The 17,163-nt window shown below is 39.3% G+C and overlaps 1 protein-coding gene across 3 annotated transcripts in view; it reads left to right on the plus strand.

Annotated features, from left to right (window-relative positions):
- tenm2a (teneurin transmembrane protein 2a) overlaps window positions 1-17,163 on the plus strand; it is a 2,790,214-nt gene that overhangs the window by 707,535 nt on the left and 2,065,516 nt on the right. For all 3 annotated transcript variants that reach the window (XM_072590496.1, XM_072590497.1, XM_072590504.1), the window contains one exon: window positions 3,101-3,184. The gene's annotated coding sequence lies outside the window, so the exon portion shown is untranslated. The remainder of the gene's footprint in view (window positions 1-3,100; window positions 3,185-17,163) is intronic.

Consider the following 17,163-nt stretch of genomic DNA (forward strand, 5'->3'; position numbering starts at 1 on the left):
ACCCATTATTATTCAGTTTGTGATTTTCCTCAGTATATTCACGAGGGGCTAGTTCACTGAATCTGTGACAAGTGGAATATCAGTCTGACTTCAAACAGTAATGCGATCGGCAGTAGTTCACATCAAAAGGGAACAATTTTGTGATGTAACAGTTTAGGGATTGGAATCCCTGCAGTGCAGAAAGAGGCCATTCAGCCATAAAGTTTGCGCCAACCCGCCAAAGAGCATCCCACCCAAACCCTGCAACTCTACCTTTACCACAGCTAACCCACATATCACTGGGCACGATGGGGCAACTTAACATGGCCAATCCACTGAGCTTGCACATCCTTGGACTGTGGGGGGAAACAGGAGCACCCAGCAGAAACCCATAATGACAAGGGGAGAATGTATAAACTTCACAAAGACAGTCACACAAACCTGGAAGTGAACTTGTCTCCCGAGTGCTGTGAGGCAGCAGTGCTAAGCACTTAGCCATCTTGTCACCCACTAGACACAGGCCCACTGCTGCAGAGGCCTAGTTTCAACTCCCACAAGAGGCTAAAGAAATGAAAATCATGCTCTCTGTCAGATGTAAGGGTCCAAGACCAGTCTCAAACCAAATCATCATGAGTCTTACAACAGAATTCCTACCGTAAAACAGATCCATTCATGTGAGGCTGAACAACGTAAACATAGTATACAGGAACAAAAAGGGTTATCATCTGAGGTTGGAGCTACAGTAGGCTTTTGAAGTCAAGTCTGGAGACTTTTGTTGTGTATCCAGCTGTGCTTTAACTAACTTGGGAACACTTGATGCTGACAATGGGTAGCAAAATAGGAAATAGCTCATGGAAATATAAAAGTGAACATAAAAGACTTGTACAGACTGTATTTTAAACTATGATTGGAAATGAACAAACAAAATATTGTAGTGATTGGCCTATCTGTTAATCATTTAACGGGATAAACAATTGGACATTTTTTTCTTCAGTTCTATACTGGTGTTGCTTTATTAAAATACATTATAAAATGTATATTCAGGGTAATAATGTAACGGAAGTTAGACGTGATCTACATGGACTTCAGTAAGGCATTCAACAAGGTTCTCCATGGGATTCTGGTCAGCAAGGTTAGATCTCATGGAATACAGGGAGAACTAGCCATTTGTATACAGAACTGGCTCAAAGGTAGGAGACAGAGGGTGATGGTGGAGGGTTGTTTTTCTGACTGGAGGCCTGTGACCAGTGGAGTGCCACAAGGATCGGTGCTGGGTCCACCACTTTTTGTCATTTATATAAATCATTTGGATGTGAGCTTAAGAGGTGCAATTAGTAAGTTTGCAGATGAAACCAAAATTGGAGGTGTAGTGGACAGTGAAGAGGTTACCTTGGATTACAAAGGGATCTTGATCAGATGGGCCAATGGGCTGAGGAGTGGCAGGTGGAGTTCAAATTAGATAAATGCGAGGTGCTGCATTTTGGGAAAGCAAATCTTAGCAAGACTTATACACTTATTGTTAAGGTCCTAGGGAGTGCCGCTGAACAAAGAGACCTTGGAGTGCAGGTTCACAGCTCCTTGAAAGTAGAGTTGCAGATAGATAGGATAGTGAAGAAGGCATTTGGTATGCTTTCGTTTCTTGATCAGAGTATTGAGTACAAGAGTTGGGAGGTCATGTTGCGGCTGTACAGGACATTGGTTAGGTCACTGTTGGAATATTGCATGCAGTTCTGGTCTCCTTCCTATGGGAAGGATGTTGTGAAACTTGAAAGAGTTCAGAAAAGATTTACAAGGATGTTGCCAGGGTTGGAGGATTTGAGCTACAGGGAGAGGCTGAACAGGTTGGGGCTGTTTTCCCTGGAACATCGGAGGCTGAGGCATGACCTTATAGAGATTTATAAAATCATGAAGGGCATGGATAGGATAAATAGGCAAAGTCTTTTTCCTGGTGGGGAGTTGGGGGGGGGGGGGGGGGGGGGTGAGGGAGGAGGGGTAGTCCAGAATTAGAGGGCTTAGGTTTATGGTGAGAGGGGAAAGATATCAAAGGGACCTTAGGGGCAACATTTTCACGCAGAGGGTGGTACATGTATGGAATGAGCTGTCAGAGGAAGTGGTGGAGGCTGGTACAATTGCACCATTTAAAAGGCATTTGGATGGGTATATGAATAGGAAGGGTTTGGTGGGATATGGGCCGGGTGCTGGTAGATGGGACTAGATTGGGTTGAGATATCTTGTCAGCATGGATAAGTTGGACTGAAGGGCCTGTTTCCGTACTGTACATCTCTATGACTTTACTTTTGCCCCTGTATGTACTGTTATGACACAGCGGTGAATCCTTCTGTTAATTAGACCAAACACCCAGAAAAGCTCACCTTGCCTTATAATCTGTTAAAGTATGAGTGACAGAGAACTCTCACATTTCACTGTCTGAAGCAAATGATATCAATTTATTCTTTAACTCTAAAAGCGAACTTTAAATAACTATTCACAACTCTCAGCCGTCCCTTTCTCTTAATTGCTTATCATTTGCCTCTGACTCTATTACAATATACTGTTTCAATAAAACCCTTATTAAAATTACATCAACTTAATTTCAAAACCATACAATAGCTGTCATCTCCAGTGTCTGTCTTCTTCCAGATGAAGATCTCCCTGAGTCATCTTCTTTCTTTTTACTGTGAAGATGTTCCATGTGAAAAGGTATCTTTGATACAGAGTTTTTCAAATGGCAGTTGCTCTACCTGACTTTCAAACTGCCTGCCTTTTTTATATCCTCAACATCAGATTGTCTTATTGGTTTGATTTTGGCAAAACAATAAATTCAAACTTGATTGGTTTTTAGCTACCTTGGGCATAATTTAAACTGGTTGGTGAAATTTGAATTGTTGTCAAAACAGCAACCCACTCAAATATCCATTTCACGGCCAAATGTTACATATTTTCAATTTTCCAGTACATTCCGGGGCTGCTAGTTAGTTGTATGACAGGTGCTTGTCAGCTTTCATTGCAGAACAACATTCTCTCTCTCTTAAAGGTACAGTACACACCTTCAACTTCACAATATGACCAATTGTCACTCTTTTAGTGAGTATATTTCTCATATTATTTTCTTTTTCAACAGTTTGATGACTGAATGGAAACCTTTGGAAAAGTGTGCTCCATAATTCAATGATTTTTGTTGTGATTTGCTGAAGCATTCTTAAAGGTAAGGACAACTATTTCTCTTTAATTATTTATTTATTAGCATTGTTATTAGACAAACTTCTTAAAATATTTGATAGATAATGGTAGTTCGACAAGAATGCAATATACACTGAGATGGGCAGAGATAAGGCACTTTTATGGTGACCATTGTTTTGTTTAATTTTGTTGGGAGTTATACATGTTTCATATTTTGTCTGACGAAATACATAAATGGATGTTAAGGCTGTTGCTGGGAAGAAACACCTGCTGGAATTGAATGAAATGGAAAAACAATAGAATTTGCTTGAAACCGATTAAATGTGATAGCTGATGGGATTGACTGGGCATGTGGATTACTTGGGAGTGGAATGGAGTTGTTAACATGTTCATATTTTATCATCTGCCATACAAGAAGCTATCCAGTACCAATAGAGGGAAGGTGTGAATTTAAAATTATCCCATTGATCGATTAATCAAAAATAATATCTTTGTTCTTAATGCTTTACTGTCAGTGCATATTTGATACATTATTTTTTATCAGTCAGCAAAGATCACCCAGTAGTTGGTATGTATGACACTGCACCATTTGCTGGGAAATTATGAGATTGATGTTCCATAGTAGTTCACTCTGATGAGTGATTTTGTGATGTAGCATTTTTTTGTACAAGACGATATTCACTGTTTTTGCTGAATGCAAAGCTTGTTTGCAATGAAACTAACAGACACCTCATTAAAAATCTAAAGTTGATGTTCGAAGAGGTTTTATAAGAAGTATCTGTTTGCAGGATCAAGCTTTGAGTTCAATGCAGTACTTTTTAAAACTGATCGACATGGAGCTTTATATCAAATCTTTCAAATAAGTGAAATTACAGATCTGGCATTTAGGTTACATTTGTTTATAGTTGTTACGCTTATTCTTTTTCAGCTACTTCTTGAAGTAATAACTTGTAACAATATCACACATCTATTAGTGGGAATATGTTTGGCAACAATTACTGTTTTATAGATCTCCAAAGACTTCATATAGTGTAGAACTAAAAGCTTTGTGTAGTACCAGTTTTTACCCACCAGATGTGACTAGAGTACTTTGTAAGTAATCTACAATAAGCTTTAAAACTTCCACCAGAGTCCTCAAGAGACTGTAAAAAGGAACAATATTACATCGTTATCGGGCAGTAAGATTCTCTCATTCAATTTTCATCAGTCACTGCGGTCCCAGTGAAGATGTCACTTTGTAAATGGGATTTTGACAGCCTTTGAGCTTCAATAATAACATTCACTGAAATCTTTCCAGAAATAATAGCCAACACATCCCCAATCGCATTGTTTTACTAACATTTAGGTTAGACGTGTGCAGGCAATACCCACCAATTGTGCCAGGGGAAAGAAAACGCAGAATTGAATCTTTTGCGAACAGGCATTGGCATTAATGGGAAATAAGTTGATCAGACCATAAGATATTGAACATTATTGGAAAACAAAATAGGATATCTGCTGTAAAGACACTCCGATGCCAGCAAAATTGTGAATGTTCTACCCATGTCAACATGTCTAATAACTTAACGATGTAATTTGTCAACATTTACTGTCTTATGATACCATGATATCTGGTTTGTAAGGGCTTTATGATTGCTGTAATATCAAGTTTAAAATACAAGAAATAATATGCAAGCTTAAGAAAGATGGTGATAATTCAAGGAATTTTTCAGGAACTGTTTCTGGTAGCAATTATTGATAACTTGTGATAAGATAATGCAGAAAAAAAGATTTCAAGTAATTAACCTACTCAATGCTATTATTTTACTTTGGTGTCAATGAAAATAAGTATGTGATTAAACAAGTGAGGACATTTCATCCTCTTCATGTACGATGTAAGCTGTTGCTTGAGTTAGAGGTTGAGGGTGGAATCTTTTGAAGTGTTGTGGTCCTGCCCATCACTGACAGCTGGCAACTGATCCATGCCATCTTTAGTTTGGAAGGCCTGCCAAGCCATCAGGCAGTGGAGATGCAAGCTTTGGGTCAGCAGCAAAGGCAGGAGGTTCTCAGGAGGCCTCGAATCCTTTCCTGATATTCCATGATCAGGCATTAGACTGAGTACCTCAGACTGAGGAACTCCACACCAACTTTCAGCTAAGGTGACCAGCTGGCTACACCATATCAGCTACTGCGAAACTGCTTGGTGACAGTTCTACCTGCAGCTGGGTTAATGCCAACAAGCGAGGCACTTAAATGATCCTGACGTGTTGACTTAAGGACTGGAGAGTTTGAGTGATAATGAGAGGCTGGACAGACTGGGGCTTTTCTCATTGGAGCATAGAAGATTGAGGGGTGACCTTACAGCAGTTTTTAAAATGATGAGGGATATAGATAAGGTGAATGACAGGTGTCTTTTTCCTAAGGTGGGGATTTCAATACTGGGGACATATTTTTAAGGTGAGAGGAGAAAGATTTAAAAAAGAGAGGCAACTTTTTTTACACAGAGAATAGTTCACGTATGGAAAGAACTTCCAGAGGAAGTGGTGGTTGTGGGAACAGTTACAACATTTAAAAGACATTTGGATAAGCACATGTAAAAGAAATGTTTGGAGGGAAGGGGGCCAAGCATAAGCAGGTGGGACTCATTTAGTTTGGGATTATGGTCAGCAAGGACTGGTTGGATGAAGGGGTCTGTTTCTGTGCTGTATGATTCTATGACCTTAAATGGTGGTGGGGTGTTAACTCTGACCATGAGCCTTCTGTCTCTGACCTAATCTGGTGGAAGTGGGAAGGTGCTGGGTGAGATACAATATCACAGAATCTAATGGAATACCCTTCCTACTTCCAATCTTACCATGAAAAAGAGCAGAAGATTCCACCCCTATCAAATTAAACATTTATCAATAGCTGCTGCAAGACTTTGGAACCAAATCATCGGAAAATGCCACTCATAACAAAGTGAAAGTTGTCCCATACTCACAATAATGAACACATTTTTAGTTACTTATGCTTACTTCTGTTTTACTTTCCTCATAATTTTCCTTTGGGAGATTAATATCGCAGTACCACTTTCAGAATGGATTTTGGTTAGTTCAGTCAAAGAGTTGGTGATGTTGGAAGACAAAGAGACATGCAAGAACAAATACGCAAATAAGTGTTAATTTCCTGTCATATCAAGGTCACAGCATAACTATGGACAGAGAAAGAAATATGATGATATTTACTTTGAATGTAAAAATGACCTCACAACTGAGAATAATCTACATGATCATAAAAAATGACCAATTTAGCCCACCTTGCATTTAGAATTATTGCATTCATTTATCCAACAACTAATTTTATCTTCTTAGCTGATTTCCTGTGAGAGTTACTGAGTGAAGACGTGGTGGTGTAGTAATCTAGGATGTCAAGGAAATGTTCTGAGGGAATGGGATCATATCCTATTATGACAGACGGTCAAGTTTGAATTCAATTCAGGAACAAATGGAGTAATAGACCTCATCGCTGGCGACCATATAACCACTGTTGATTGTTTTAAAGATCCTAGTTCTCTAACATCCTTTTGAGAAGGAAATGTGCCATCCCTACCTTGTGACAGCGAGTGTCTCCAGACCCACAGCAGTGTACTTGACTATAGTATAGGATGAGCAATAAATGCAGACCTGACCAGAGATTCCCACAAATGAATAAGATGTAATCAGCCTTAGTTGCCTGCTTTGTCCGTTCATTCCAAATATATTAATATCTTCATGGAATAATGCATGATTACAACTTTTATTATAGCTGACCATGTGAATATAAACAATACATTTTAATAGTAAATATGCAATGAAATACATTATATTACCATTTGACTTCCCTAGACACACAAACTTCATGATCTCTTTCCAAATGCAACTTCACCTCCACAACTTAGTCAGAGAGTCATGGAGATGTACAGCACGGAAACAAACCATTCACTCCAGCTCATGCACGCTGACCAGATATCCCAATCCAATCTAGTCCTACCTGCCAGCACCTGGCCCATATTCCTCCAAACCCTCCCTATTCAAATACCCATCCAGATGCCTTTTAAATGTTGCAATCGTACTAGCCTTCACCACTTCCTCTGGCAGCTCATTCCATACACTTACCACCCTCTGCGTGAAAAAGTTGTCCCTTAGTCCCTTTGATATCTTTCCCCTCTCATCCTAAACCTATACCCTCTAGTTCTGGACTCCCCCATCTCAGGGAGGAAACTTTGTCTATTTATCGTATCCATGCCCCTTATGATTTTGTAAACCTCTATAAGGTCACCCTGCAGCCTCCGATGCTCCAGGGAAAACAGCCCCAGTCTGTTCAGCCTCTCCCTATAGCTTAAATCCTCCAATCCTGGCAACATTCTTGGAAATCTTTTTTGAACTCTTTCAAGTTTCACAATATCCTTCCCATAAGAAGGAGACCAGAATTGCACGCAATATTCCAAAAGTGGCCTAACCAACATTTTGTATAGCTGCAATATGACCTCCTAACTCCTGTACTCAATACTCTGACCAGTAAAAGAAAGCATACCAAACACTTTCTTCATTATCCTATCTACCTGCGACTCCACTTTCAAGGAGCTATGAACCTACACTCCAAGGTCTCTTTGTTCAGCAACAACCCCCAGGACCTTACCATTAAGTGTGTAAGTCCTGCTAAGGTTTGCTTTCCCAAAGTGCAGCACCCCAGATTTATATAAATTAAACTCCACCTGCTACTTCTCAGACCATTTTCCCATCTGGTCAAGATCCTGTTGTAATCTGAGGTAACCCTCTTCGCTGTCCACTACACCTCCAATTTTGGTGTCATTTGCAAACTTGCTAATTATACCTCTTATGCTCGCATCCAAATCATTTATATAAATAATGAAAGTAGCAGAGCCAGCACCGATCCTTGTGGTACTCCACTGGTCACAGGCCTCCAGTCTAAAAAACAACCCTCCACCACCACCTTTGAGCCAGTTCTGTATCCAAATGGCTAGTTCTCCCTGAATTCCATGACATCAAACCTTGTTCACCAATCTCTCATGGGGAACATTGTCTAACACCTTAGTGAAGTCCATTTTGATCACGTCCACCACTCTACCCTCATCCATCCTCTTTGTTACTTCTTCAAAAAACTCAATCAAGTTGGACACGATTTCCCACACACAAAGCCATGTTGACTATCCCTAATCAGTCCTTGCTTTTCCAAATATGTGTACATCCTGTCCCTCAGGATTCCCTCCAACATCAGGCTTAATGGTCCATTGTTCCCTGGCTTGTCATTACCACCCTTCGTAAACAATGGCACCATGTTAGCCAACCTCCAGTCTTCTAGCACCTCACCTGTGACTATTGATGATACAAATATCTCAGCAAGAGGCCCAGCAACCACTTCCCTAGCTTCCCACAGAGTTCTATGGTACACCTAGAGTCATAGTGATGTACAGCATGGAAACAGACCCTTCGGTCCAACACATCCATGCCGACCAGATATTCCAATCCAATCTAGTCCCACCTGCCAGCACCCAGCCCATATCCCTCCAAACCCTTCCTATTCATATACCTATCCAAATGCCTCTTAAATGTTGCAATTGTACCAGCCTCCACCACATCCTCTGGCAGCTCATTCCATACGCGTACCACCCTCTGCATGAAAATGTCCCTTAGGTCTCTTTTATATCTTTCCCCTCTCACCCTAAACCTATGCCCTCTAGTTCTGGACTCCCCAACCCCAGGGAAAAGACTTTGCCTATTTATCCTATCCATGCCCCTCATAATTTTGTAAACCTCTATAAGGTCACCCCTCAGCGTCCGACGCTCCAGGGAAAAAGCCCCAACCTGTTCAGCGACTCCCTGTATCTCAGATCCTCCAACCCTGGCAACATGCTTGTAAATCTTTTCTGAACCCTTTCAAGTTTCACAACATCTTTCCAATAGGGAGGAGACCAGAATTGCATGCAATATTCCAACAGTGGCCTAACCAATGTCCTGTACAGCCGCAACATGACCTCCTAGACTCCTGTACTCAATACTCTGATCAATAAAGGAAAGCATACCAAACGCCTTCTTCACTATCCTATCTACCTGCAACTCCACTTTCAAGGAGCTATGAACCTACACTCCAAGGTCTCTTTGTTCAGCAACACTCCCTAGGACCTTACCATTAAGTGTGTAAGTCGTCCTCAGATTTGCTTTCCCAAAATGCAGCACCTCACATTTATCTAAATTAAACTCCATCTGCCACTTCTCAGCCCATTGGCCCATCTGGTCAATTTCCTGTTGTAATCTGAGGTAACCCTCTTCGCTCTCCACTACACCTCCAATTTTGGTGTCATCTGCAAACTTACTAACTGTACCTCTTATGCTCGCATCCAAATCATTTATGTAAATGTCAAAAAGTAGACGGTCCAGCACTGATCCTTGTGGCACTCCACTGGTCATAGGCCTCCAGTCTGAAAAACAACCCTCCACCACCACCCTCTGTCTTCTACCTTTGAGCTGGTTCTGTATCCAAATGGCTAGTTCTCCCTGTATTCTATGAGATCTAACCTTGCTAACAGTCTCCCATGGGGAACCTTGTCGAACGCCTTATTGAAGTCCATATAGATCACATCTACCGCTCTGCCCTCATCAATCTTCTTTGTTACTTCATCAAAAAACTCAATCAAGTTTGTGAGACATGATTTCCCATGCACAAAGCCATGGTGACTATCCCGAATCAGTCCTTGCCTTTCCAAATACATGTACATCCTGTCCCTTAGGATTCCCTCCAACAACTTGCCCACCACCGAGGTCAGGCTCACTGGTCTATAGTTTCCTGGCTTGTCCTTACCACCCTTCCTAAACAGTGGCACCACGTTTGCCAACCTCCAGTCTTCCGGCACCTCACCTGTGACTATCGATGATACAAATATCTCAGCAAGAGGCCCAGCAATCACTTCTCTAGCTTCCCACAGAGTTCTCGGGTACACCTGATCAGGTCCTGGGGATTTATCCACCTTTAACCGTTTCAAGACATTCAGCACTTCCTCCTCTGTAATCTGGACATTTTGCAAGATGTCACCATCTATTTCCCTACAGTCTATGTCTTCCATATCCTTTTCCACAGTAAATACTGATGCAAAATACTTGTTTAGTATCTCCCCCATCTCCTGCGGCTTCACAAAGGCCAACTTGCTGAACTTTGAGGGGCCCTATTCTCTCCCTAGTTACCCTTTTGTCCTTAATGTATTTCTAAAAACCCTTTAGATTCTCCTTAACCCTATTTGCCAAAGCTATCTCATGTCTCCTTTTTACCGTCCTGATTTCCCTCTTAAGTATACTCCTACTTTCTTTGTACTCTTCTAAGGATTCACTCGATCTATTCTGTCTATACCTGACATATGCTTCCTTCTTTTTCTTAACCAAATCCTCAATTTCTTTAGTCATCCAGCATTCCCTCCACCTACCAGCCTTTCATTTCACCCTGACAGGAATATACTGTCTCTGGGCTCTCGTTATCTCATTTTTGAAGGCTTCCCATTTTCCAGCCATCCCTTTACTTGCAAACATCTGCCCCCAATCAGCTTTTGAAAGTTCTTGCCTAATACTATCTAAATTAGCCTTCCTCCAATTTAGAATTTCAACTTTTAGATCTTGTCTATTCTTTTCCATCACTATTTTAAAGCTAATAGAAGTATGGTTGCTGGCCCCAAAGTGCTCCTCTACTGACACCTCAGTCACCTGCCCTGCCTTATTTCCCAAGAGTAGATCAATTTTGCACCTTCTCTAGGAGGTACATTCACATACTGAATCAGAAAATTTTCTTGTACACTCTAAACAAATTCCTCTCCATCTAAACCCTTAACACTATGGCAGTCCCAGTCTATGTTTGGAAAGTTAAAATCCCCTTGCATAACCACCCTATTATTCTTACAGATAATTGAGATATCCTTGCAAAGCTGTTTCTCAATTTCCCTCTGACCATTAAGGGTCTATATTACAATCCCAATAAGGTGATCATCCCTTTCTTATTTCTCAGTTCATCTCAAATAACTTCCTTGGCTGTATTTCTGCGAATATTCTCCCTCAGTAGACTTGTAATGCTATCCTTTATCAAAAAGACCACTCCCTCCCCTGTCTTGCCTCCCTTTCTGTTCTTCCTGTTGCATTTGTATCCCGTAATATTAAGCTTCCAGTCCTGTCCATTCCTGAGCCACGTTTCTGGAATTGCTATGATATCCCAGTCCCATGTTCCTAACCGTGCCCTGAGTTCATCTGCCTTCCCTGTTCGGCCTCTTGCATTGAAATAAATGCAGTTTAATTTATCAGTCCTACCTTATCCTCTGCATTAGAGTAGTCTCGGATACCAGAACTTGGTGGTTCTTGCTACATTCTCCTGAGAATCCATCACCCCCTACATCTTCCAAAACAGCATACTTGTTTGAAATGGGGATACCCACAGAAGACTCCTGCCCTACCTGCCTAACTCTCTTACCTTTTGCTGGAGTTAATCCATCTATGTAACTGTATCTGCAACTTTTTTCCCTTCCTATAGCTACCATCCATCGCATCCCCTTGCTTTTGTAAATTCCACATTGCCTCTAACTGTCTCTCCAACCGATCCATTTAATTTCATAGGATTCACAACCAGTGGCATTTATTGCAAATGTAATCCTCAGTAACATGTAAACTCTCCTAAACTCCCACATCCAACAAGAAGAGCATATCAGTCTACTGAAGGCCATTTTTGCTTCTTCCAGTCTGCAGACCTAGAAAATAGCATTGTTTTATTCTTCTACAAAACAGTGCTCCAGGCTAACTTAATACTTTTGGCTTATATTTTTAAGTTTAATCAAGAGACAGCTCTCAAAATAACATATAATTAAGACAAAAACATTCTACTCACTACTGCAGACTTATTGTCAGGCCACACTTAAAAGTATTCTCTTTTCTGTTTCTGTGCTGTGACCTCTCCAAAATAGGTTCCTCCAAAATTAATTATGAATTTCACTCTGTTCATTTTCCCAGACGCACTCCGATGTCCAACGATACATGAATCCAAACTTTAAAGGCAGTACCTGTGCAGGTTCACTGCTGTGTCAGATAGCAGTGTGGGTTTGTTTCTTTCTTTCTCTCTCTCTTTCTCTCTCTCTCTCCTGCACTGACCTGACCATGTGCTGCCTTTGTCTGTTCCTCTTCCTTTTAAAAGTGCCGTTGTTTTGGCTTTTTTTTCTCCAAAGTTCCAAAACTCTAAAGCATATAAAACAGTAATTGCGGGTCCTGGAATTCGAGGAAACCACCTCCAACACCTAAAATACCTCAAAAATGGAGCAGCCTGTTACAGCCAGAAGTTTTTCCTATCCTCCATCTTGGATTCCCCAGAATAAGTTTTTAAATACTTTAGTAGTTTAATCAGAACACTGTCCTCATTAATAATTACTAATTGTGATAATTAATTATATTATAGCAAATGTTATTGTGTGTAAGGTTGCGAGAAATAACAGTATCTGTTTCAAGACAAAAAATGTCAACTAAGTTCCATCCTATCTTCCATTATTCCACTTCTTGTCAGAAATGTTTTGATTCACTATTGATCATGTGGCCCTGAAAGTATGTAAAGCATTCATCCCGTAGGTTAAATTAAAACATAAATCTAAATTGTATCCGAAATATTGAACCCTGAAATTTGAAGAACAATTTTAACCATTCCATTAAGTAAAGCAAAATCAAAGATTTTAACTATTTGAGCTTAAATCAAATCCTAATCTTATTATGGTTACATATGGTCTCTTCAATCACCTTCCATCTTCTGACTTGTGTTTTGTACCACTCATCATCATGATTTGTCCATGTCTTTTAGGGTTAAATTTGTCAGTGTTCATGAAGATTTTGAGCACCTCCGTAAGATCCTTTTTCACTTGTCTATGTCCTTTCTGTTAAAAAAAAAAGCCCACACAATTATTCTTTTGTGAACATCCAAGGTGAAGTTTATTCTACTGCTCGAGTTGCCTGCAGCATACAGTTATAATGTTGCTTCCAGTGCATAACTACACTTCAGTGTGATAGAGTGGTACCCAGAGGCACTCCATTTAAATGTTGTCCAAATATTTTGGGTCACATAGGGCATATGCGGTTTGAGATAAGCATTCAATCAATGTTATTTTATGTATGTGTTACACATATGGACAATTTACAAATGGATTTTACACCAAAAAACCCTGTAGTTGAGATACTGTGGTGATTTAATTGAGAAAACCTGTTTGTTGCAAATTCATTGCTTATGTATAGACATGCCTAATTAACATATTAAATAGGCATCTGCCATGTGCTTGTTTGCTTCAACATGTAATTAATCTGGATTTTAATGTACAATAATTTTTTTATTGGGAAGTAATTAAGTTAGATCATGTGGATTGGTTCTTAAGGAGGTTGCTAAGATGGTGCCACACAGAGAAGGCAAGGATGGAGGTCCTTCCAGGAGTGTTTTCACAGCAGTGTGCCTGCCTGCCGCTGAGATGTGCTGCATTTTTAATTTTTCTCTCAGAGATAAGTCACAAATTAACAAGACAGTTTCATCCTCCGTTTGCATGATTCCATTCTCCTATTATTGTACTTTCAGCAGTATCTGCTGAGACCGTTTGTATTTGAAAATTCACTGTTAATAATGTGGGGTCTCTGAAATTGAGCTCAAACTAATAACACTCATGGCACAACAGCTATATCATATTTGGACTTCATTTAGTAGAATTTGTAAATCATTTATGATCCTTTTAAGTGCGGTTAGTCGCACAACAATTTGCAAAGGTCTGGGATTATTAGATTTCTGTTCATTACAATACGGTGTACTGGGTTACCCAGGGTGCAATTATGAGGAGTCTTGTTGTTGCAAAATGAGTCATAAAATTTTCATCTTAAAAAAAATCGCTGAACTGGGTCAAAATCCAACAAGGGCCAAACAAGAGCAGCACTCTTAACCCTTCAGGGAAGGTTTCTTTATCAGATTTCTCCACGACAGTGCCATTCTCTTCAATGCATTACTTCAGGGAAATAAACATAATTATAATTCTCTCCAAAATTATGCCTTTGCGTTCTAAGAGGGAATGCATTTGAAATGTGGTGAAACAGGTTGATCGTCAATCTGTCATAGGTGATAGGTAGACTGGGAGAGTTTCCTGGTCAGCCAAACTCTGATAAAGCACAGTGGTGCCCCTCAAGCTGTAGCCTGTTCCAAGAAAATCGATCTGTGAAAATAGATGTAAGCATGTGCTTCGTCTGCCTCATATGCAGAAGAAATTTCCAAGAGGGAAGAGAACTAGTGTGAGCATATGAGATAGAGGAATCGCCATTCAACAAACCTTAAGCAAATAAAGACAAAACCAAGCTTGAACCTGATAAGCCTGTATACCCTGAGATGATACTTTGAAAATATGGTGCCCTCTGATCCCTAGTCATCCTACTACGAGAAAATATGGATATGTGAAATAAGCCAAGAAAGAAATTAAAATAGAAACTGAGAAATTGGTGAAGTTTACTACATGGGTCATAGATGTAAATCTTTTTCTCTCTTGGCTATAATTTTTATTGATTCCATGTTTGTATACAATATGTGAGCTGGCAAGCATGAGATCCATCATGTTAATGATTCTTCATGTTACTGGAGCATAGTATGGTCTTCTTAGTACTGTCTACCTTCATGCCCACAGAATGATACATAATTACATCATCAAATTGTTACAAAAGCTTTAATACATTCAAAACAAGTCCTGGCACAAGAGCAGAATAACAAACAGCTTTCTAAATCAGGATGTATTTTCGACTTTCAGATATTATTTCCTGCATTTAATTCTGTCTCTATTTCAAAAGTCTTTCGGCTGTTTTGCGCTGTCATAATGTTGTAAATGGTGCTATGTAAATGCAAATCTCTTGTTTCTTCAGCTATTTCAACAAATAGAGATGATAACGTCGTCCATAAATCAAGTACCCAATAGGGACACTGATATGGACCCAGTGCTGATGTGATTAAGTGACTCCTATTGAATGTAGTTTTCAGTTCTTGACCAACTCAAGTTTATTTCTGAAATGCCTTGATGATAAATTAGATTTTCGGTTACCTCCCATGTCACTTCCTGCGATGCTGAATAGTGTACCTTTTTTTTGTCAGAGGATGAAATGGATATGAAGAAGATATTCTAGAAATGTAAAAGACAAATATAACAAAAGGTGATAAAATATGAAAGAAAAATAACTTTCAAAGTTATTCTGTGAACACTTATATTTTAAATAAATGAGTTTCAGCCAATCTGTTTGTTTTACTTTAAATTGTGGCTGCAATTAAAATTCGCTGTAAAAAGAGAAACATTTGTGAAACTGCTCAGTGATATCATATTCCAAAATAAGGTAATTGACATAGTCTTTTTAATCAAATAACTAAATTAATTAAATTGCTGTATCTTCTCTGGGTCATGTGGGTAAAAAGCATTTGCCTTTATATATATTTTATTGATTTCAAAATGACTCAAATTCAATATGATTCAAATGGCTTTGGCACTATATTTTCACTCTACTGCATTCTTCATATTTCTTTGTTCTAATTACTTGATGATTCAAAATTTCTGGTAGAAAATTGATTTTGAAGAACCAAAAAGGAAGTCAATAGATCCTTTCACTTCCACAGAACATCGCCAACTGTTGTACAGCCCACATTATTTCTGAAGTGAAGCCACTTGTCACTATGCAGCAAGCACAGAAATCAATTCAGGCACAGCAAAGCCACAAGTAGTGAGTGAAATAAATGACAAGTCAACCTTGTTATTTCCAGGGATGGGAGTCGGGCAGAAATGTTTTCCCTGTAAAGGAGATGTAAAACCAAGACCCCAAAAGCTACAAAGTAGGTGATATTATAATGGACATTATTCCACAATCTCAGCAATTGGGATCATGAGAGTTCTCGTGATCAGAGTCTTGCAATCCAAAATAAAGTAGACAGCAATCATTGTTAAACGTCCTCTGATTCGGCTATGCTTGTATTGAAGATTGCAATTGGCAGTTGACATATAAAGGCAAACCAAACCCCTTTACCTCAGCCAAATCTCCTTTTCATTCCTTCTTAAATGATCATATGGAAAAGATGGCCATTCTCAGATCTTACCTCTGAAGCTGGAGATCAAGGTCAGCTGAACGATTTCATGTACCAATGCAACCTCCTATGACATAATTGAAATAGTCATTGTTAGTACATGAGTGTGGATAATTGGCTTCTGTACAACTTAAACATTTCATTGATATCCGTGGTTCTAGATGAAACCACTATTTCATATCAAAATTAGGAGTGATGGTCTATTTTGTTTCTCCCTGTTTTGACCTAGGAGAGTAATGATATTTACAGCACTTCAGCTGAAAGTTGCAATCACCTAACTCCAAACATTTTCTTTTCCACACCGGATCAGGTTTCCACTCTGTGTGGGTGCAGTCAATGATCTGCTCTCATTCTAAAAATGTTTTATTTTTTCAAATTTTATCTCATGCTCAATTGTATATGTTAAAATTTCAAAGCTGTCATGAAACAGCGCAATTAAGCAACAAACTCGAACATGATTTTAAGAGCAGAATGGAAAATAATGCTTTCAAAAGTATTTCTTGATAATGTTAAGAATGGTAAGCCTGTGCACTTTGATTTACACAGCTGAAAATGGGTTTCCCACAAATATAAACATTTTATTCAGAGGATCTCAAAGGCACTTTTTTAAACAATACAACTTCAAAAAATCATGGAAGCTCAATTTTCACTGAAAACAATTTATATTTAACTTCAACAATATTTTTGCATTGTTCAAATTGCACAAAAAGGATTACAGTCAAGTGAAAACTCCTGCTCTTTGTGTGTTTAAAATATGCAGGGGAGTGAAGGTGTTAACTTTTTTATATACTTCAGATTCAGCCTTGGAATAGGTATTGATGTGCTGACAGAAGGCAGTTTCTTTGATGTAGCTCGTGTTTTGGTAACAGCATTGCCACAAGATGTCAAACCTGTCAGCTAATA

Source organism: Chiloscyllium punctatum, chromosome 20 (assembly GCF_047496795.1).
Source record: "Chiloscyllium punctatum isolate Juve2018m chromosome 20, sChiPun1.3, whole genome shotgun sequence".
In the NCBI taxonomy this organism is placed as follows: Eukaryota; Metazoa; Chordata; class Chondrichthyes; order Orectolobiformes; family Hemiscylliidae; genus Chiloscyllium; species Chiloscyllium punctatum.